At 43.0% G+C, this 22,804-nt stretch overlaps 1 protein-coding gene across 6 annotated transcripts in view; it reads right to left on the reverse strand.

Annotated features, from left to right (window-relative positions):
• Positions 1 to 22,804, reverse strand: part of G3bp2 (G3BP stress granule assembly factor 2) — a 75,312-nt gene that overhangs the window by 20,150 nt on the left and 32,358 nt on the right. For 2 of the 6 annotated variants that reach the window (XM_028752591.1, XM_028752588.1), the window contains exon 1: positions 8,125 to 8,496. The exons of 2 other annotated variants lie outside the window; for them this stretch is intronic. The gene's annotated coding sequence lies outside the window, so the exon portion shown is untranslated. Of the gene's footprint in view, positions 1 to 8,124; positions 8,677 to 22,804 lie in introns of those variants that run through there. 2 more of the 6 variants (XM_028752589.1, XM_028752586.1) reach the window with 2 other exon arrangements.

Below are 22,804 nucleotides of genomic sequence, written 5' to 3' on the forward strand. Positions count from 1 at the left end.
CACACACACACACACACACACACACACACACACACACACACACACACTTGGAAAAAGGAGAAAGGTGAGGAGGGCCCATGGAATGGACAAGCGGTAAAAGAGCATTTGCCTGACCTAATTCCTGAGGAGGAACATAGTGGAAAAAACTGACTTCATTACATAGTTTGTCTTCTGACCTCCATTTCTATGCAAACACAAAGAGAGAAAGTCCCAAACTCTACTTTTTTTTTTTAAAGTAAGATGGCTGATTACTATCTAATCAGTAATGTAGTACTGTAACTTCAAGAAATAGTCCTGGGTTCAATCCCAAGTACCAAAAAAATGTCTGTAGATCAACACACACAAGCATATTTGTCTGAAAAGGATGTGTGACTTTATTTTTATTTGTGCCCAAAGCAACCAGAAGAGGACATGGGATCCGATGGAACTGGGGTTATGAGCAGTTGTGAGCCATCATGTAGATGCTGGGAAACGAACCAAGAAAGTGCTCTTAACTTCTGAGCCATCTCTCTGAAGCCCTAAACTTTTTTTCCCCCAAATTTTATTGATTTAATGTATGAATGCATCTGCCTGCCAGAAGAGGGCATCAGATCCCTCTCAGATGGTTGTAAGCCACCATGTGGTTGCTGGGAATTGAACTCAGGATCTCTGGAAAAGCAGCCAGTACTCTTAACCACTGAGCCATCAGTCCCCAGCCCTGAACTTTTAGTTATCAAACTTATGTTAAAAAATCTAATGGAAGACTTAAAACTGACTGATGCATGAAGGCAGCAGAAACTCCAAGTCACAGGCACAGAGTTGGAAGGCTTCTTCCATCGTCATCCCTGCCGCCATGGACCAATCTTTTCTCTGTGCTATACTTTCAAAAGATGAGGAAAATCTGTGGCCAACAGCTTTACCATGCACATGAAAAAAGTTACTATGTCACAGAGTGCAACCTAACCTTAATTTTTTTTTTTTAAAGGTTTTTCGGGGGCTGGAGAGATGGCTCAGTGGTTAAGAACACTGACTGCACTTCCAGAGGTTCTGAGTTCAAATCCCAGCAACCACATGGTGGCTCACAACCATCTGTAATGAGATCTGATGCCCTCTTCTGGTGTGTCTGAAGACAGCTACAGTGTACTCATATATAATAAATAAATAAATCTTAAAAAAAAAAAAAAAAAGGTTTTTCGAGACAGGGTTTCTCTGTGTAGCCTTGGCTGTCCTGGAACTCACTCTGTAGACTAGGCTGGCCTCGAACTCAGAAATTCGCCTGCCTCTGCCTCCCAAGTGCTGGGATTAAAGGCATGTACCACCACAGCCTGGCCTAACTTTAAAATTTTAAAACTGTTTTTCAATTTTCATCCCTTTCTGGTAACCATCCAACAGGCATGCTACTAAGGTTCTAGGGGCTGAAGAGATGGCTCAACAGTTAACAGCAGGGGCTGTTTTTCCAGCATACCTGGGCTTTTGATACCCAGCACTCACCTGGCAGCTCCAATTTCAGGGGATCCAAGGCCTCCTTGAGCATTAGGCACACACATATGGTACAGATATGCAAGCAAAACACCTATATACACCTGGCAGTTGTGGCGCATGCCTTTAATCCCAGCACTTAGGGGGCAGAGGCAGGCAGATTTGAGGCCAGCTTGGTCTACAGAGTGAGTTCCAGGACAGCCAGGACTACAGAGAAACCTTGTCTGGAAAACCAAAACAAAACAAAACAAAAAAACCAAATCAAAACCAAAACCAAAAAACCTATGCACATACATTTAAACAAAGCTAGACTGCCAGGAGTGATGGCACACCTCTAATACTAGCACCTCACCTGAGTTTGAGGCCTACCTGATCTATATATAGAGTGAGTGTCTTAAATGAAAAGAAAGGCTAAAGAGAAATATGGTTTTAGAATAAAGATCAAAAGTATGAAAAGTGACCAGGGATATTAGCTAGTTTGCCTAGTTTGAGGTCCTGGACTCCAACTAGATCATTGAGGGAGATGAAAATTTACTCAACATTACTGGTTTTTGCAACAGAAGTTCACTCTAGACAAGACAGGCCTTGAATTCATAGCAGTCTTTCTGCCTAGGGCTCCTGAACACTGGGATTAAGTAAATGTACCATGCCTGCCATAACATCACTAAGCTAAAAACTACTCACTTTCAATATACTCACATTAGTAAGAACAGTACAACTGACACAGTAATACCTAATGGCTAAAGTCTGGTTATGCTAAAAATATTACCAAGTAAAGGTAAACTAGGAAAGTTAGATGGGAACAAAAGCAGGGAAATCTAGAAAAAGGAATCAAGAACAGAGTGGAGGGGCCAGGAGGTGGTGGTGCATGCCTTTAATCCCAGCACTTGGGAGGCAGAGGCAGGAGGATTTCTGAGTTTGAGGCCAGCCTGATCTACAGAGATCTCATAGATCTTAAATGGTCTCGCCCCATGTTCTAAGTAAGGACCTTCTCTATTGCTAGTGATAAAATGACTCTTCAGAAAATCAAATCTAACTGCAAATACCTGGCCATAATTATCAGTGCAACTGTTTAAAGGTTTCAAATTTCAGAACATTCCAGCTTTTCAGACTGGAGATGTTCAAGCCTATTTATAGTTCAAAAATCTAAGAATCCTGCAATTTCCTTCAACACTGTGGTCCCAAGCATTTTTTCTTTTTTTTTCTTTTTTTTTTTTTTAAAGATTTATTTATTTATTATATATGAATACACTGTAGCTGTCTTCAGACACACCAGAAGAGGGCGTCAGATCTCATTACAGATGGTTGTGAGCCACCATGTGGTTGCTGGGATTTGAACTCAGGACCTCTGGAAGTGCAGTCACTGCTCTTAACCACTGAGCCATCTCTCCAGCCCCCAAGCATTTTTTCTTTTTTCCTTTTTTTTTTTTTTTTTTCGAGACAGGGTTTCTGGGTATAGCCCTGGCTGTCCTGGAACTCACTCTGTAGACCAGGCTGGCCTCGAACTCAGAAATCTGCCTGCCTCTGCTTCCCAAGTGCTGAGAATAAAGGCATGCGCCACCACTGCCCGGCCCAAGCATTTTCAAACAAAGGGATTTTTTTTTTTTGATTTTTTGGTTTTTCGAGACAGGGTTTCTCTGAGTAGCCCTGGCTGTCCTGAAACTCACTCTGTAGACCAGGCTAGCCTCGAACTCTCGAACTCAGAAATCCGCCTGCCTCTCAAAGGGATCTTTGATTCTCATTCCCTCTCTGACACAGGTGTCATGTGTCAGCATCTTAGGTCACTGTTCTTCCTGCCTTCAATGCCTCAGAAGCAAATTACAGTGTGACATCACTACATGCAGCTTATGAAGCACTAGGGATCAAACCTAGGGCTTGCATGTTTTAAGGAAGAAATCTACCAGAGCTATATCCTCAGTACCCTTCAATCTTTATAAGCATTAAAACACACAAACACACACACACGCCCCACTCACTATAACTAATTGCATGAAATTTCATGTCATTCTTTCATGGTTATTTCAATGCTTGGAGAGAATATGCAAAATGTGTATTTGTGGAGAACAAAACATACTTTCTTACTGAGAAAGGTCAAGAAAACAAAACAATACCTAGATAAGGAGGGGAAATACAGAAAAACTCCCAACTTTGTAAGGGTATACATATCATTTTACCCTTGGAAAAAATGTCTCCATTAGCATACTGTAGCCTCTTTGCCAGAACATGCTATCAAAGGTTGCCCAAGCCTAGCCCCAGCTTATTATCTCCGGAACAGGATGCTTACCCCCGCCCCCCCGACTCCCTCTGCAGGGCTCACTCTTAGGCCAAGGCCCATTCTCACTGACCCAAAGGCTAGACCCCATTTTAGAATTCAGCTCCATTTTAACACTGTAACCATATCCAAGGCTCCCAAAGGTCTTGCTTAAAGTGACTTTAGTGACCACAATACTATCCATCCACTCATTTTTAGGACAAGGAACAGATTTGTTGTGGTAACCTTGGATTCCAGAACCACGGTGATAGACCTAAGGAGGTTATGGATAAGACAACCCTAATGATAAGCAGTTCTGAAGTACAAAAGCTAAACGTGGCCACTATTAAGAAATGATGTGCTACCCCATCCTTCTGAAACAAGGTCTCTCTATATAGCCCTGGCTGTTCAGGATTCCCTCTATAGGACCAGGCTGCTCTCCAATTCAGACATCTATCTGACATTACAGACATAAGCAACCATGCCCACCCTCACATTATACTTTAAAGTTTAGTGAGTTTCCTGGGATTCCTTTACCTCCTTGAATAGGGAAGGTGTTAACTTCATTGACAGAAAAATGAAACTGATACTTGTAATTCAAAAGAGGTTCCTCACCCTTAGTTCCAAGAACAGGAATTTTATGTCATCAGCGTGATGTTTTCATTATTTACACTTATTTACTTTGGGCCAGGTGTGGTGGCATACATTTTTAATCCCAGCACTTGCAAGGCAGAGGCAGGTGGATCTCTCTGAGTTCAAGGCTAACCAGATACCCTGTCTCAAATAACAAAACAAAGCAAACAAACAATAGGTGGTGAGCAAGTGACTCCACTGTTTTGTGGGCAGCACAGCACTTCTTTTTTTATTTTTTTATTTTTTTGGTTTTTTTCGAGACAGGGTTTCTCTGTATAGCCCTGGCTGTCCTGGAACTCACTCTGTAGACCAGGCTAGCCTCGAACTCTCAAACTCAGAAATCAAAGGCGTTAAAGGATTAACGGTGTGCACCACCACCACTGCCCGGCTAGCACAGCATTTCTTAATGGTGGTCATGTTGAGCTTCTGTACTTCAGAACCTGTCCCATATGGTTAGGGTTTTGGTTCCCTTTTTTAAAAAAATATTTATTTCATGTATATGAGTACACTGCCATTGCTCTTCTCAGACACACCAGAAGAGGGCACAAGACCCCATTACAGATGGTTGCAAGCCACCATGTGGTTGCTTGGAATTGAACTCAGGACGGACCTCTGGAAGAACAGTCGGTGCTCTTAACCGTTGAGCCATCTCTCCAGGCCTTTACCCATAATTTCCTTTGTCTTTGTCTATCACTGGGTGGTTCTCGGATCCAAGGTCGCCACAACATGGCTAATCTCTGGGAATTCAAGATTAGCCTGTCTTAAAAGAATGACAAAAACACCAAACTTTAGGGGCTGGAGAGATGGCTCTGTAGTTAAGAGTGCATATTGTTCTTGCAGGACCTGACTTCTTCCCACCACCCATATCTGAAAGCTCACAACCTGACTATAACTCAAGCTCCAGGAGATCTAATACCTCTGATACACACATATTCACTTGCATGGACATAATTAAAAGTAGTAAAATAAGCCCTTAAGAAACTGTACAGTTTAATTTTCATGCTAAGCATGTACCTGCAATATCAGTGCCAAGGAGGCAAAGGCAGGATAACATAAATTCCAGGCCAGCCTAGGACACATAGCATATGCCAGGCTAACTCAAGCTATACAAAGATCCTGTCTCCAAGAAACTAAATAAATGCAATTAAGAAAGAAAGAAAGAAAGAAAGGAAGAAAGAAAGAAAGAAAGAAAGAAAGAAAGAAAGAAAGAAAGAAAGAAAGACAGACACACACGACAGGACAGCAACACTATATGGTAACAAATATCCCCAATGTTAGTTCAGTAACAATTTCTGGATAGATAAAATATCCAGAAATGAGATGATTAAAATAAACCAAAGCACAAAAACCCTTTTTTGCTAAGAGTGTGAAAAAAGCACACTGGTCTGCTTTCTCGGTCCTCAAGCACACATCTATCTACCAGTGTAGTAACTAGGTCAGAACTTGCAACTCAGTGCCACCCTCTCTGTTCACAAGCAATCCAACTTGTACAAGATGTCATTCATCATCCTCATATCCATGCAACATAAAATGTAGGAAAAATTAAGGCAATTTAGAAAATGACTTCTAGGGCTGGAGAGATGGCTCAGTGGTTAAGAGCACTGACTGCTCTTCCAGAGGTTCTGAGTTCAATTCCCAGCAACCACATGGTGGCTCACGACCATCAGTAATGGGACCTGATGCCCTCTTCTGGTGTGCTTTAGGACAACTACACTGCATTCATATACATAAAATATATCATTCTTAAAAAAAAGAAAGAAAAGAACTTCTAATATTCATAATGTGTAATAACAATTCTGCAACAACAAAGAAAAAACTGCTGTCAAGAATCTCAGGACACTGTAAATTTCCGGTTGCTGATACTGAAATTTTGGTATTTTAATCTCTAATACAAATATAGCTGCCCACATTCCCCTTCTACAGAATGCCAACAATGTCTTCAAAACCAGAACTTGCCTAATAGTTCGCCTACTCAGGTCATTAAGTTAACATTTAGTTTAGATAGTAAATTTGCCCTAGGTTCACAGGCCAAAGGCTGAACAAGAAACTGCCGTCATCATCTATTAGCTAATCTGGATACTACCAATGCACCAGGTATCGCTGGTGCCTTGAACGTGTAATTCAGACTCTCAGCCAAAGCTAATTTACTAAATTATCAAATAACTTCTTTATCTGCTCCTGACAACCATCCATTCCACGAGCATTCTAGTTACTCCATCTGAGGCTTGCATCCACCATCACTAATGTTTCAATTCCAGTTTTTTGTGTTGTTTGAGTGGGTTTTCTGTGTAGCTCTGGCTGTCCTGGAACTCACTTTGTAGCCTACAGATCTGTCTGCCTCTACCTCCCAAGTACTGAGATTAAAATCATGCATCCATGCCCACCAATATTTCAATTCTGAATACTCAATAACCTAAACCATCACAGAACTAAGACACTAGAAAACACATTTTGAAGCCATTCTCACAATCGATTTTTCAGAACAAAATAATTTGTATACACTGAGAATAGATGGAGTATATGACTTAAAATGGTAACGAAGGGACAATATATAATTCAGTCCTAAAGTCCAAACTGACCAAACTTTTTTTTTTTTTAAGTCAGTACCTCACTAGGTAGCCCTAGCTCTATGTAGTCCAGACTAACCTCAAACTCAAAAAGCCGCCTGCCTGCCTCTAACTCCAGAGTGGTGGGACACTGGGTCCAAACCTAAAGACTATAAAGGGATCACTGGATTTGGCAAAGCCAAGTGTTTACTCAGAAAGTTTGGTTCACATGCCTAGGGCTACAATAACTGCCAAATATGGAATTGGGAAGGAAATTACTATCCTCATCTAGAATTAGTGTATCCTTTTAAACTGCAGCTAATGGTTGCCCTGCTTGGGTATTTGGAACAAACGAGGTATGGTGTCTAGAATCTAAAAAGCAGAAACCTTAAGCAACAATTACACCTGGAGAAAAGTGGGCAATTTTCCTTGATTCAGTTTGGTGCACATGTTTTGTTTTTAAGGAAGCAAAAGGCACCTCCTAAATGTTTTTTGTGCTTTGGTTTAAAACTAGTTATATCTTGGGAGCAGAAATTGTGAAAACGACCCTACAGCCTCAAAGCACCAAAGAGGCACCTGAAGAAATCTGCCCTTAGAGACGCAGGAAAACCTCAGACTCCACTAACAAAATCCACACCATCTAGGGAAACTTACGTTCTTCTCCCCTCATCCTACCCCAAAGAATAGTGGGGGGAGAAAAACCCATTCCCAAAGCACCGAAACGTCCTTTTTATTCCTGGGTAACCGGAGATCGCCTGCAGAAAAAGGACGTAGGAGACGCACGTTACAGTCCCAGTATCCGAACACGTTCGGGATAATCCGGGAGGGGCGGGGGGAACGCCGAGAACCCGGCAAGTGGAGCCACCTTCAACCCCGGATTCAGTTTCCGGGCACAGAAATGGTGCCCGGAGGCCGCTACTTTCGCATCTGCGTTGCTTCTGCCTCCGCCGACACGGCCTCCTTCCCCTCCCCCACGGGCGGGGCGACGACCGGGAACTAGGGCCGCAAGCGAGCAAAAAAGTCAGGCGGGTGGGCTTCCCACCCTAAAACGGCCTCTGCAGAAGCCCACTGCCCCGCTTCGCGGCTTGGCGTCCGTCGGCGCGCTCTGGAAGCTGCGGCGGACAGGGTACCCCCGCCCCCCCGGCCGCTTCATCCTAGCAATCCCCAGCCCCACCTGTGCCCTCCTCTGCACCACGCGCGCGGGTCATCTTCCTCCCCACGCAGCCTCCCGCTCACCTTGCAGGAAAGGCTCGGTTCCGCACGCACGCACGCACTCTTGCTGGCGTAGGCAGCCGGCGAGAACAATGTTTCTGCCGCACTAACCCCGACACCAAGCACACACACCGGACGGTTGCCGCGAGCCGCGGAGCGGAGGGAAATGTCCCCTGCCGACCACCACACCGACCGCCCCTCTCGGCCCCCGTACACACCTCCAACCAACAGCGGCGGCGGGCACGTCGCGCGGAGGTCAGGAGTGTCGCGGGATCGGCCGCAGCAGTTTCTCCTCCCTCGAATAAACCCGAGGCTTCGAAATCCAGAAAGCCGCGAGCTTGGGCCCCTCACAGCCACCTCTTCCTAAGAGCCTAGAGCTGCAACGAGCTCCAAGAACACGGACGTCCCGCCCCCTTTGCCGCCGCCCCCTCTTATTGTTTTACCCCTGCAGAAAGGGCTAGGGAACCCCCCAGCACAACGCCAGCCAATCAGGCATCAGTTTGGAGAGCTGGACCCAACCTTCTCGCGTCCCTCTGCGGAGCACGCGCAGTACGGCGCCGCGCTCGCTCACTCGGGCGTCCGGAAAGCCAGGGAACCGGAACCGGCCTAAAGCCGGGGCGAGAGCCCGCTGATTTGACGTCACAAGGAAGCTGCCTTTCTCTTGCAGTGATGCTGAAGCCTCCCTGTCCTTTCAGGTGGCGCGAACAAAAAAGATGGCTCGCCGCTAAGTAGTGTCTTTTACAAACGGTTATTCCTGGAGCCTTTATTCGTGTAAAGAGGGAGCAAATTTAGTAATGTCCCTGGTTGCTGCGTTATGGGAGCATTAAAACGCAGTTTTGAACACTGCACAGTGAGCTTACCTGTACTGCTTATTAACCTGTTTTAGGAAATGGAGGTTTAAAGTCTTTCTAATCAATGTCATCCAGCTAGTTTTAAAGGGTGCTGAGCCATGGAGTATGGGGAAAACACGACATAGGCTGTATGGACTTGGGTCTTTTGTAATGGCCTTGGTGGTTTCGTCCTTAAATGGAACTTACTGGAACATTTACAAACAAAGGCTGAAAGGCTTAAAATTTCAAAAAATGCCACTTATAAATATAGGCTACTGGGACTTAATTATCGACACTACACTGCTTTGAGAACCTTGATTCATGGGGAAAAAAACCTTTGTAGACAAAAAGTTACATTGCCACTAATAGCAATGTTTTCAATATCAAAATAGCAGAAGAAACTGGGAATGAAGCTATGAAACGGTGAAAAGAACCGAAGGGCAATTCGAGGGGAAGAGAACACATCTGAACCAAGCATGATACATCATCAGTTTTTCCTCACAGTCCTATATTGGAGATTTCAATGTATTTCCTAAAAGTAAAAAAAAAGGTTCACAAAAGGCAATGCTGATATTTGAGCCTCCAAAATCTACACTGGCTTTACTTTAGATTGCTTAATAATTTTTATATCCAAAATATATAGGCAGACCATCACTTATTAAATGAATCTTGAGATGGTTTTCCTTAATACATTACTTATGCAGATTACCTTTTAAGTACACTATTTATAGACCAGATACTCCTTTGGTACTTTATAAAATCACTTATGTCTCACAAAAACCCACTTAAGTAATTACCTATTTGAATGCATACTTTACAGATAAGGAAAGTAAGAAGTACTTCCCAGGCCTATTTATCCAAGGACACACACCTATTACTTATCTCAGCCAGGCATGGAGTTACTTATATATAATCCCAGCACCTGGGAAGCAGAGGCAGAATGATCACCACAAGGTCTAGGCCAACCTGGTCTACAAAGCTGGTTCTAGGTCAGCCAGGGCTACATAAGGAGACTCTCAATGATACATGAACAAACAAGGATTACTCATTTCAATGTAAGCAGTCTGCATGCATGCATGCATGCATACCCCACACCCTTAATTGTAAACTACAGAATGCTGCTATTATTGACTGCTAACATTTCAATTGTTTCCAGTCACATCCAATGCTTTTGGTTTGTTTTGGACATTTCAAGACAAAGTTTCTCTGTGTAGCCCTGGCTGTCCTGGAACTCACTCTGTAGACCAGGCTGGTCATGTATGATACCATGCTGGGCTCCATGCAGTGTTTTTGTAGGTATTCTTTATCCTGTAACCTGGGATAAGGATGGAAGTTTTTTTAGAGTGTACCTAGGGCCTTGCTGTGCATGGAATCAGATCTGGGTTTGTTAAAACTCCTCTCAGCATTTGTGACTCTGTAGATGTGTGCTGAGGTCTGAGAATTTGCACATCCCACGAGTACCAGGAGATTGTCAGTGCTGCTCTGGGAAACCAGTCTACCACCCCTAAAGACAGAGGCTGGCAAAAGTCACTCACTGAAGGAGCAGCTACTATCTTCCTCAATCTCCTCCTTTTACAATCCCTCAAAGCATAAGAAAAATTCTAAGCTTAGCCCCAGGACTCTACAAAAGGACTTTACAGGCCTCCCTCAGGCAATCCCTGCCATTAAGACATACCAATTAATGGTTACTTGTTTTTTTGTTTTTTGTTTTTTTTAAAAAGAACCAGCTATCTCCAATTTTAGTAAATCAACCAATTCTCACAAGAATCTTTTATTTCCTAAATGTCTCTAATCTGTTGTTCTCTGAATACTATCAGCTTTGCCCAGGGTCCGGCCTGTTTCATCTTTCCATGATGAAGTAACAGTCTAGTTAATCTCTCTGTCTTTCAAAATAACCACTATGAAGCAACCACTGTCCCCATGGACCAAGCAGAGAGGCCAGTGTGAGTGATATTCAGTCAAGTGGCTCAGGCCAAAAACTGGAGTATGACCCTTGACCTCTCACCCTTTTATCAGATCACACAGCCAAATGTCAATAAGTGTTGGCTCCCCCTGCCCTCATTCATTCTGGATTAAACATGCCACTGTTTCTCCTGCTGTAGTAGTTAAAGCCTACTACAAACCTCCACTTTGCTTAATTCCATGATAGCTCCACTGGCATTATAACTCCATCTATTTCTCACAAAAGCCAGACCTTTGGGGTGGGTTGTTTGTTTGTTTGCTTGTTGAGACAGGGTTTCTTTCTCTAGACCAGGCTGGCCTCATACTCAGAGATCTACCTGCCTCTGCCTCCTGAGTGCTGGGATCAAAGGCATGCACCACCACTGTCAGGCTAAAAGCCCCATCTCTTACAGCTTCAAATCAAATGGCATTTCCCAAACCTCCTAAAGGCAATACTAAATTGTAAGTCCGTACTAAGGCCTACTAGGCCTACCTAATACTATCCTGAACTTGTTAATTTTACTTCCTCCTTGCCATATCTTTCAAGCCATCTTGGCTATACTGACATTCAGATTAACTCTCATCGCAAGGCCTCTGATGTGAGCCTACATCAAAAGTGTATGAACAGAGCCAAGGGCAAATTAGTTGTATCTGATGATTCCCCTCTGGGATCCAAATTCCTATGCCATTTTTTCTTTGTAATTAATCATCTGGCTTAGGGCTGGCTATACTTTGAGACTGTGGTAGTTTGAATGATAAATGCCCCCCCCCAATAGTCACGTGTCTGAACACATAGTCCCCACTTGATGGGACTGTGTGGAGAGGTTATGGGGATGTGCAGTCATCCTGGAGAAAATAGGCCACTGAGGAGGGCTTTGGGAGTTTGTAGCCTTGCCCCTCTCTAGTTTGCTGTCTCTGCTTCTGGAAATGGGACCTCTCAGTTTCCCAATCTTAACACCTTGCCCACTGTCAAACCTCTATACCATGATGAACTCTGATCCCCAGGAACTGTAAGCTAAAATAAACTCCTTCCATAGCTAGCACATGATCATGACATTTTAACAAAGCAACATAAAAGTAACTAGTACAGATACATGTACATACTTCTTAAAGCAGGGTGGGGCCTGAGCTAAGACTGATAAGGAAAAGGGGAAGTTGAGAACTATGTAGCTAATACTGCTATGGTGGTACATGACTGTAATCCCAGCACTTAGAAAGACAAGGGAAGATGACCATGAGTTGAAGTCCAGCTTGGGCTACCTAGGGAGACACGTCTTAAAAAAAAAAAAAAATAGACTACAGTGGCCAGAGAGATAGCTCAGTGGTTAAGAGCATCGGCTTCTGTTCAGAGGACCAGAATTTAATTCACAGCATACAAACTGTGGCTCATACAACCATCTGCATTTATAGTTCCAGAAGACTTGAAACCTCTTCTAAATACTGATATTCATAAAAATAAATAAATAAGCGTGGTGGAGCACGCTTTTAATCCCAGGACTTGGGAGGCAGAGGCTGGCGGATTTCTGAGTTCGAGAGTTCGAGGCTAGCCTGGTCTACAAAGTGAGTTCCAGGACAGCCAGAACTACACAGAGAAACCCTGTCTCGAAAAACCAAAAAAAATAAAATAAAAAATAAATCTTTTAAAAAAATCACCCCCCCCAAAAAAAACTTACATAGCTAGCTAGCACTTGCCAATTAAGTGCTTTCTCAAAAGAGAAGTCTACGGAAGGGTACTCTGGGAATTTTAGTCTAGGTAACACAGATAACACGGAGAAGGGAGAACAGAACTTTGGTGAGTGTTCTTCAGAATTTTTTTTTTTTTTTTTTTGGTTTTTTTTTTAAGACAGGGTTTCTCTGTGTAGCCCTGGCTGTCCTGGAACTCACTCTGTAGACCAGGCTGGCTTCGAACTCAGAAATCTGCCTGCCTCTGCCTTCCAAGTACTGGGATTAAAGGCGTGTGCCACCACAGCCCGACCAGAATACTTTCTTAATCAACATAAACAAATATAATATATATGTTACTTCATTTATAAGTTTTCTGATAGTCGGGCAGTGGTGGCACACAACTTTAATCCCACCATCTGGGAGGCAAAGGCAGGTAGGCTACACAGAGAAACCCTGTCTCAAAAAAAAAAAAAAAAACCACACACACACACAACCCCTCCCCCAAAAGTTTTCTGATCTAATGGCAATGTGCTAGCAGGCCTTTGACCACTGAATACCATGGATGTTCCTGACCCTACTCCAGTACAGCTTATTAGCTATCAGGTAGTAGGATTTTCCCAGTGTGGGCCTCTCCAGGAAACTCTGCAAAGGCCCTGGTTTTACCTAAACAGCCATGCTGCATGTCTGCTACAAAACAGAAAATACAAATAATTAATGGAGCTAAGAAGAGAGCTCAGTAGTAAAGCACCTACCTGCTATATACAAGGCTTTGGAGTTGATCTTCCCATTACATTATATTACACATATACACACAGCTTTTTTTTTTTTTTTTAGAAGGGATGAATTCATCTTAACTTCTAACCCAAATGCTCAAAGACACTTGTTTTATAGGATGGGTTTTTTCAGATAGGAGGATGGGGGGAGGAAGGGAATAATCAGTGAATAAGCAAACGTTGATACTATTTGGCAGAAATGAGTTAATATATCTTAAGAGTAATATATACATATATATAATAATAACTATACTTTCTTTTTTTGTTGTTTTTGTTTTTGGTTTTTTCGAGACAGGGTTTCTCTGTGTAGTTCTGGCTGTCCTGGAACTCACTCTATAGACCAGGCTGGCCTCAAACTCAGAAATCTGCCTGTCTCTGCCTCCCAAGTGCTGGGATTAAAGGTGTGCGCCACCACTGCCCGGCTATAACTACACTTTCAAATAATATATATGTATGATAAAGAAGGAGTAACATGATCATATTTATTTCCCTTAATCAAATAAGTTGACCATTGTTTTCTATTAGTACATAAATACACTTAATTTTTTCCCCAATGGCTAGGCAGGTTATTTTAGGCAATCAAATTAGAAAATTAATTAATCAGTTAACCCTAAGTAGAAAATTAGGATATAACCAAAATAAAAACAAGCTGAATATTTGCACATTTTTGCCACAAATGTAAATCATGGAACTAATAAAACTTAATGAGAAACCAACAAAGCAAATCTAATTGATAAGATAAAATATAATAAAAACATAATCATCCATATAAAAGATGTCCAATTTACAGGGAGGAAAAGGACATAGTATTAGTGGAACCTATAGGAGAACTTTACTCTGACACAGCCTCAAACCTTTAATGAATCCTGTGAACTAAAACTATCCACCCTATAGAACAAGTATCTTTGGGCATTTCAGTTATGTGCCCAGCCCCAAATGTTTTATATTTCAAAGCAGTTATTTCACTTCTGGGTATTTTTCCCCTTAGGATGGATACCATAAAGTTCATCAGGTTGGTATTTTAAGTATCTATTATAATTTGTAATTTTAAAATTTGAGGCATTATGGGTCTAGAGAAATGACTCTAGGGTTAAAAACCACAATCAGGGCAGGTGATGGTGGCACACGCCTTTAATCCCACCACCTGGGAGGCAGAGGCAGGAAGATTTCTGAGTTCGAGGCCAGCCTGGTCTACCGAGTGAGTTCCAGGACAGCCAGGGCTATACAGAGAAACCCTGTCTCGAAAAAGAAAAAAAAAAAAAAACACAATCAAAGTAGAAAGCAGGTAATCCTCTGACCTCCACATGTGCTTGGGCATAGTGGCATGCTCTTTCATGTGTGCACACATACACAAATAAATGTAATAATAACAAAAGATAACAATAAGAAACATAAAAATATAACAAAATGTATAAATATAAAAACATAACAAAATGTAACAATTAATAACAAAATAAAAAATAACAAAAAAATTTTAAATCAAATCTGTCACCATGCCTCACCTGATAAAGTAACAAACTTCCAGCCTTTGAGCAAATATTCCTTATTTAAAAAAAAAAAAACTTGCTAGATTATTTCAGGGCTTTCCTTTGGTGTAACCAGTTTCCTTACAAAGTCTTAAATTCATGGGGAAGTACTCCTTTGAGAACAAGCGAGGAGAAGCCTGTAGTGGCCTGAAGAGAGGATCTGGTAAGGACTTCTCCCTGTAATCTTATCATCAGGTACTAAGGCTGGGATAAATTAAGACTGAAAAGGTCTTTTCCTCCCCATTCCATTATTATGTATGAAACATGTCATTCATCTAGAAGAATACATATAAAATGTATACTTCCCACCCACTTCATATCTGCTTCAGCGTTTAGAAACAGTTATAACAAAAAATCAACGTACAAAAGGATTAGATTACAAGACTGTCAAAATAACTCATCTGGATTGATGAGTTCTAAGAGTCTATGCAGGACTCATGAAGCTATGAAGACAGGTTGCCTGGAGCTACCTGCAGTCCAGGGGAAATGCCTGGTGCTTATCTTGGCTAGAATGGGCTGTAATTTGTCAGATAAGGAGACTCTGGACATTACTGGGCTGCAGGTATGTTTCATTCTTTATACCTTAGAGTATAAAATGTCTCAGCAGTATCCAGCTCTCCTCTCTCATTCCTGTTCACCATGCACTGCAGGGGCCTCATCAGGAGATACATTGTTTATTGGGAATGTGCATCTCTCTCTGTGAATGGAATTCTGGTGGGTCCTTAATCAGGCCCTATGGATTAAGTCAGTGTCCAGGAGAACTGCTGAGCCAGAGTTCTTCCAGAGAAGTGGATGACTGACTGCCTTGGAGAAGTCAGAGAACCAATTTCTTTTTGTTGTTGTTGTTTTTGTTGTTGTTGTTTTGAGATAGAGTTTCTCTGTGTAGCCCTGGCTGTCCTGGAACTCACTCTGTAGACCAGGGTGGCCTCAAACTCAGAAATCTGCCTGTCTCTGCCTCCCAAGCGCTGGGATTAAAGGTGTGCACCACCACTGCCCGGATGAAGGACCAACTTCTAATGAAATGAAGAAGTATGAATTACATGACCAGGTCAGTTCATTTCTCTGACCATTTAGGGTAGGTCTGAAGATCATTTATAGGGTTGACCATGGTTCCTGTTAAGGTATACACATACACACACACACATACACACACACACACACACACACACACACACACACACGCTTGTGCTGGCGAGCTTGATTCCCATGGGAAAAACAAGGTAAGCCAGACATCTTGTGTCTCCTAGTATTCAGGAGGCTAAGGCAAGAGGACCACTTGAACCCAGCTCAAGGGTACCCTGTGTACAAAGCAAGAGTTTTGGGAGGGGAAGAGAAAAGGAAGGAGGCCTAGGAGAAAGAATACAAGGAAAGGAAGAACCATTGTCAAGGGACCCCTAACAGTGCTGCATAAAGTCAGATGGCTGGCCTGGGTCTCCTAGCCCCCACCTGCCTGCTTCCTATTCTCTTTTTGCCTCAAATACTTGATTTTGGGAGCAGAGCAGAGAAACTATAGTGTGCATCTTAAGTAGAGTCAATCTACTCATCTCTTTCAGTAAATAGTCTGTAAAAATGCTTGAGACAGTAAGAAATGAACTGTGGTAAAACCGCAGGGCATCCACCAGCAGCCAGGATGCGTCAAAGAGACTGGACTCACAAAACACTACTATACAGAGATTATTCACTCATCCATTCGGTGATAGCACTGGATTCTACCTCCAGGCCAGCTTAAAGAGAAACACAGCCAAGCAGCCCTTGTTCAGGGTCAGCATTGGCCTTATATCCCATCTTTGTGTTTCCAGGGTAACTGCGTCCTTATTGTCTAGTGGCTGAGCTGGGCTGGGGTTCCATGGCAGCAGAACACTAATCCTGGCAGAAACCTAGAGGATGCTTAGGGCTAAGGCAGGAACCTCCCTCTGAAGAGAGATTCGTTCTATCTCTCATCCAACGGCGTGACCTCTGCCTTACTGACCCACCTACCTTGATGTATATGGCTTGGCGCCTGCTCACAACTAACAGGAACCATCTTCTCTATCTAGCCAGCCTTCCATGACCCAGTGAGGCCTCACCCTAATTCCAGAAACATGACCTCAAATTACCCACTTTCAAGGTGCTGACTGGCAAAGGGAAACAGAACCGAAAGTAACTAATTGCTTCCTACTTGGGTAAAGCCTATGGGCAAAGGCAAACTCATTAGAAGCAAGGGTTTGTACAGTTTTGTCTTCCCCTCTAGTAACAAAAGATTGCCTAGAATCTAAAAAAGGCTTTCAGTATGTTAAATAAATGAATTTTTTTTAAAAATTGGGGGTGGAGCTTTTTTGCAAGAAGTAGAGATTTGAGATGTCTCAGAAGGCCAGGTGCCTGCTGTATAAGACTGACAGTGACCTGAGTTTGATCCTGGACCCCACATAAAGGAGGAAGGAGAAACTAACTCCACAAAGTCCCCTCTGACCTCTGCATACTTGCTGCAGCACCAGCCTTTCTCCCCATAAATAAGCCAGTATTACTAAAGACAGAGCTAGGTTATTTAAGTAAATGGTATTTCTTTTTTTTTAAGATTTATTTTTTATTTATATGAGTACACTGCAGCTGTCTTCAGACACTCACTAAAAGAGTGAATCACAATGGAGCCTTCAATATCAATGGTCTAGAATCCACTGCATAAACTGGGCAGGCCTCAAACTAACAGAAATCCACCTGCCTCTGCCTTCTGAGAGCTAGAATTTAAAGGGGTATGCTACTTTAATGAGTGTGACTCAGTCACAATATTAGGATTTAAAAAATAAATAAACAAAGCTGAACATATTGACTCCAACCTGTACTTCCAGTACTCAGGAGACTGAAGTAGGACATTATAGAAAGGTTGAAGCTAGGGGTCTGGAAAGACGACTCATCTTACAGATGGCTCTTTAAGAGCACTTGTTGCTCTTACAGAGCACCTGGGCTCCATTCCCAGCACCCACATGGTGCCTCACAACCATCTACACCTTCAGTCACAAGGGACCTTTTTCTGTCTCCTGTCAAGGACATCAAGAATGCACACAGTGCACACACATACAAGTAAGCCAAACACTCATTCATCTAAAACAAAATAAATCTAAAAATAAAAATATGAGGCCAGCCAGGGATACGTAATTCCAGTCAGCCAGGACTACAGAATAAGATCTCCCTCTCCTCCCTCTCCCTCTCCCCCTTCCTTCCCTTTCCCCCTCCCTCTCCCAAGCTGTCCTGGAACTCACTCTTGCAGACCAATCTGGCCTCTTCAAACTCACAGAGATCCACCTGCCTCTTCTGAGTGCTGGGAAAGTCATTATATAATCAATCATATTTATTGATTGTGTGGTTTTTTTTGTTTTTTGTTTTTTGGGTTTTTTTAGTTTTTTTCAAGACAGGGTTTCTCTGTGTATCCCTGGCTGTCCTGGAACTCACTCTGTAGACCAGGCTAGCCTCGAACTCTCGAACTCAGAAATCCGCCTGCCTCTGCCTCCCAAGTGCTGGGATTAAAGGCTTGCGCCACGACCGCCCGGCTGATTGTGTGTTTTCAAAGAATGTATTTCCTAATGGAAAAATGCATTCAAAGACGGACTCTGATATCACTGTAGCACAATAGAGTTTGAGGCAGGTTTGCACATAGTGAGAACTGAGGGAAGAAATTATTTTATCCAACCAGACACTGAAGATTGCTGGAAGTATGCTGCTTGAGCTGAGGTATTAATGGCTTTCTTTGCCTACATTTTTTGATGGATCACTCTTGTACTACAAAACTACTCTGTTATTGAGGTATATCCCTAGGCCTGTGAGGGGTCTTGCAGGTGTAGTAAGACTGAGGCCAGCTAGAAAGTGCAAAGCCTCGTATTCACTGCCCAGGCCTAGGCTACAACAGGGATGAACTGAGAATCGCAGCCTTGATTGCTGCCAGAGCAAACTCAAATCAGGTCACACTCTACAATAGTCCCATCTCTCAGAAAGGAGAGAGGTGCATAAAAGAAAATGTTTTCCTTTAAGCATTCCTGTTCTACACATATCATAAAAAACATTTCATGCAAAATTCTTTCATCACAGAAAGTGATGAGCAAGGCTGTGCCTACCCAAGGACAAACTACCTCTCCTCTATTTTCCTCTGTAAACTGAGAAACTATATAGCTTTAAGCATTTAAAGGGAATGGTTGCACACACCTTTAATCCCAGCACTCAGGTGGCAGGTGGATCTTGTTGAGTTCAAGGTCAGTCTGGTTTACAAACAGACTTCCAGGATAGCCAAAACAACACAGAGAAACCATGTCTAAAAAACCAAACCTAACCTAAACAAACAAATGTAGTCCTTTGTTTCTCATAGAATTGGGAGAACTCTGGTGACATTTCTTGTAAAACATTCTTGTAAATCTCTCACGGGATTTGGAGCAGAAGCTAGGATGACACTCAGAAGTCTAAAAAAGAGAGTGAGTGAAATAGCTCAGCCGGTAAACCTGGGGACCCAAGTTGGAGCCCTCTGGAAACCCATGTAAGGGTAGAAGGAGAAAACAGACTCCACAAAGCTGTCCTCCATCTTCCACACGTTAACTGTGACGTGTTGGTGCCCACTGTCACCTCTCCCTCTCCTTCCCTCCACCACCTACACAATAAAAATAAAGTTTAAAAAAAAAGAAATTTGTAGAAGTGATTGTTGATTCCTGCCCATTTGCTTAGGGAGAATTTTTTCCAGCCATGCCTGGTTTGAGGAGTAAGCATCATTGTTAATTTGATGGCTACAGAGAAGTGGTACCCAGCGAGGAAGCATATTCATGGTTCTGTGTTTTTTAATATCAAGGACTCTCTGCTGCTTACACTTCTGCTCTGGCCAAGATGCTCTCACAGTAGCAGTATGGGTCCATGAAGAAAAGACTCCTGGCATTCCAGCAAGATAAGCTCAGTGATTGGCTAAGGGGGCTCCTCATAAAGGGGGCCCACTCTTAGGAATGTGGGCTCACCTTAAGCCATGCTAAAGAGACAGGCAGGATCATTATTCCTTTAAAGAGATATTATACTTTACATTCCCCAAGTTTATACCCCAGCACAGTCCCTCCAAGCTGCTGAGAGCAGCCATGAGCTTCGCTGCTTCCATATTCCTTTCTGGGTCAAGTCAGGACTCAGAAAGATGGAACTTTTCTGGTTTTTGTTTTGATTTGAAACAGGGTCTCACTCTGTAGCTCTGCTGTCCTGGAACTATCTCACTACCTAGACCAGACAGGCCTCATCCACCTCATCCACCTGCTTCTATGATTAAAGGCTGGCCCTGTTTCTTCCTGTGGGACTCTGGCTAGAACCCAAGCTTGCTCTGTGATATTAGGCTTCCTTTCGTTTTCCCCAATTCCTCCTCCCTACCACATGACTGCATGTTCCCCATGTATCTGACTTCCATGCCACCTCAAAACTCAGCCTTTCTTCTTCTTTTCTATTTTCCTCCCCTAGGCAGCCACCCAGATTTACAGCTTGCCTGCCCTGGGGTTTTTCATTTGAATTCTAATAAAACTATCCTCAGGCTTCTCTTTGAGTCCATTCTTAAATTATTTTATTAATGAGACAATCAAGAAAAGACCCCAATTCCTTCCGTATCAGTCCCGACCTCATTCCCCTTTCACAAAGAGCAACTGGGGCTTAACTTTGGGGACGAGGCCACAATGAAAACCCTGTAACACCTGACACTGCCACAGTCTCCCCAGGTCCCTTGAGCATTCAGAAAGACTGGCCAAGGTCTGACGCACAAAAATCTCTCTTGTACTTTGTTCCCCAGGACAGAGTTATACTGGCCCACAAATAAAATGTGAATGGCTATGACGTACTTTGCCACATTTAAGAAGCATTCCACTTGATTATTTGAGAATAAATCTTACAGAAAAAAAAAAAAGAAATCTGGAAGGGCATTGGATGACATTTTTTTGAACATTTAGTGGTAATTACTGACACAAATAATTCAGGAAATAGATTCTTCTATTGTCTTGTAGATGTCAGAACCCCACTTCACCCCCAGCTATACATCCAGTGTTAGATATTCTTAGTCTAAAAAGGAAAACCAAAGCTGGGCAGTGGTGGCGCACGCCTTTAATCCCAGCATTTAGGCAGAGGCAGGTGGATTTCTGAGTTCGAGGCCAGCCTGGTCTACAGAGTGAGTTCCAGGACAGCCAGGACTACACAGAGAAACTTTGTCTCAAAAAAAACAAAACAAAACAATCCTGATAGCTATGGGTAGGAATATGGACACATTTTACCAGGTTGAGTAAAAACAGCCAGACACAAAGATGTGCCGGGGCAGGGCACCCACACCTGTATCCCAGGATTCCAGAGGCAGAGGTTGGTGGATCGATGTATGTTTGAGGCCAGTCTGAGTTCCAGACCAACTGGGGCTATACAATGAGAACCTGGAGAGAGATAGACCAACAGGCAGGCAAGCAGACAGACAGACAGACAGACAGACAGACAGAAGAATACTTTATAATCCTGTTGTTGTAAGTGCAAAAGAAGTAGTGGTCTATGATTTTATAAGTCAGAAAAGCTACCCTGGAAGGAGCTGAGCATCCTAGGTGCTGGTAAGGTTGGGTCTTTAGATCTGGATGCTGTTTATCTGGTAGGTTCAGTATGCAAAGTTTCATTAGTATGTCTTATGCTTTTTCTCTGTACATGTTAGACTTCAAAATAAGAAAAAACTACATAAAAATAGCCATGGTGGTACATACCTTTAATCCCAGAACTGTGGAGGCAGAGAAAAGCAGATCTCTGTGACTTCCAAAGAGCCTAGTCTATACAGTGAGTTCTAGAACAACCAGGTCTACACAGGAAGACTGTGTCTCAAAAAAACAACCCTATCCCAAACAGATAAACAAAAAACTACATAAAAACCACAAAGGTCACCATGAGTCACCATCAGGGAGGCTCATCATCAGAGGGCTGACTGAGCTACATCATTTGTAGCTGGCTTAATGGTAGAGTACTAGTCAAACAAGCAGAAGGCCCTGGACTGGCCCTCAGGTTTGCAAAAACAAGAATAATGTCATTAGATCCATAGGAAAATCTATAAAGATGGAAAGTAAATCGATCGGTGGTGGCTTAGGTTGGGTGGGGCAGGGAGAGCAAAACTGCTTGCTGAAGTAGATACAACTTTTGAGAATTTCTGATTTACTAGTTATTTATTTGTATGTATGTGCTAGGGATCAAACCTAGGGCCTTATGTATGCCAGGCAAGCAGTTTACCAACTGAGCTCCATCCCTAACCCTGCAGTTGCTGCTGTTCTATCATCATCATCACCACCACCACTACATCATCATCATCATCATCATCATCATCATATTCACTGTTAGCATTCTGTCTAAGCTCCGCCCCATAGTTAACCTGGCAACAGCCAGCTATGCTCCACACCAGTTACCTGGCAACAGCAAGGTGTGCCTGACTCACTATAAAAGGGCTGCTTGCCCCCTCCTCATTCTCTTGCTCTCTTGCTTTCTCTTGCTCTTGCTTTGCCTTCCCCCTCTCTCTCCATTCCCTTCCCCCCTCTCTCTCCACGTGCTCATGGCTGGCCTCAACTCCTTTACTTCTTTTCTTTCTTCTCTCTCTCTCTCTCTCTCTCTCTCTCTCTCTCTCTCTCCCTCTCTCTCTCTCTCTCTGCTTTTCTCTGTCCTACTACCCTCTTAACTCCCCTCCCCATGCCCTTAATAAACCCTATTCTATACTATCCTGTCGTGTGGCTGGCCCCTCAGGGGGAAGGGATGCCTTGGCGTGGGCCCGCTGAGACATCCCCTCCCCCATACCTCACCACACCTCCATAGAATATATCCCCCTTCTCTTTACATAAACACATCAATCACCATCATCATTTTTTTTTTTTGAAGTAGGTTCTCACCTGCCCAGGAGCATGCTTCATACATAAACAGGTCTGTCCCTGAACTCAGCCATCTGTCTCTGCCTCCTACGTACTAGAATGAACTTTATACTTTGAGAAAA

Source organism: Grammomys surdaster, unplaced genomic scaffold, assembly GCF_004785775.1.
Source record: "Grammomys surdaster isolate TR1022 unplaced genomic scaffold, NIH_TR_1.0 125928, whole genome shotgun sequence".
NCBI lineage: Eukaryota > Metazoa > Chordata > Mammalia > Rodentia > Muridae > Grammomys > Grammomys surdaster.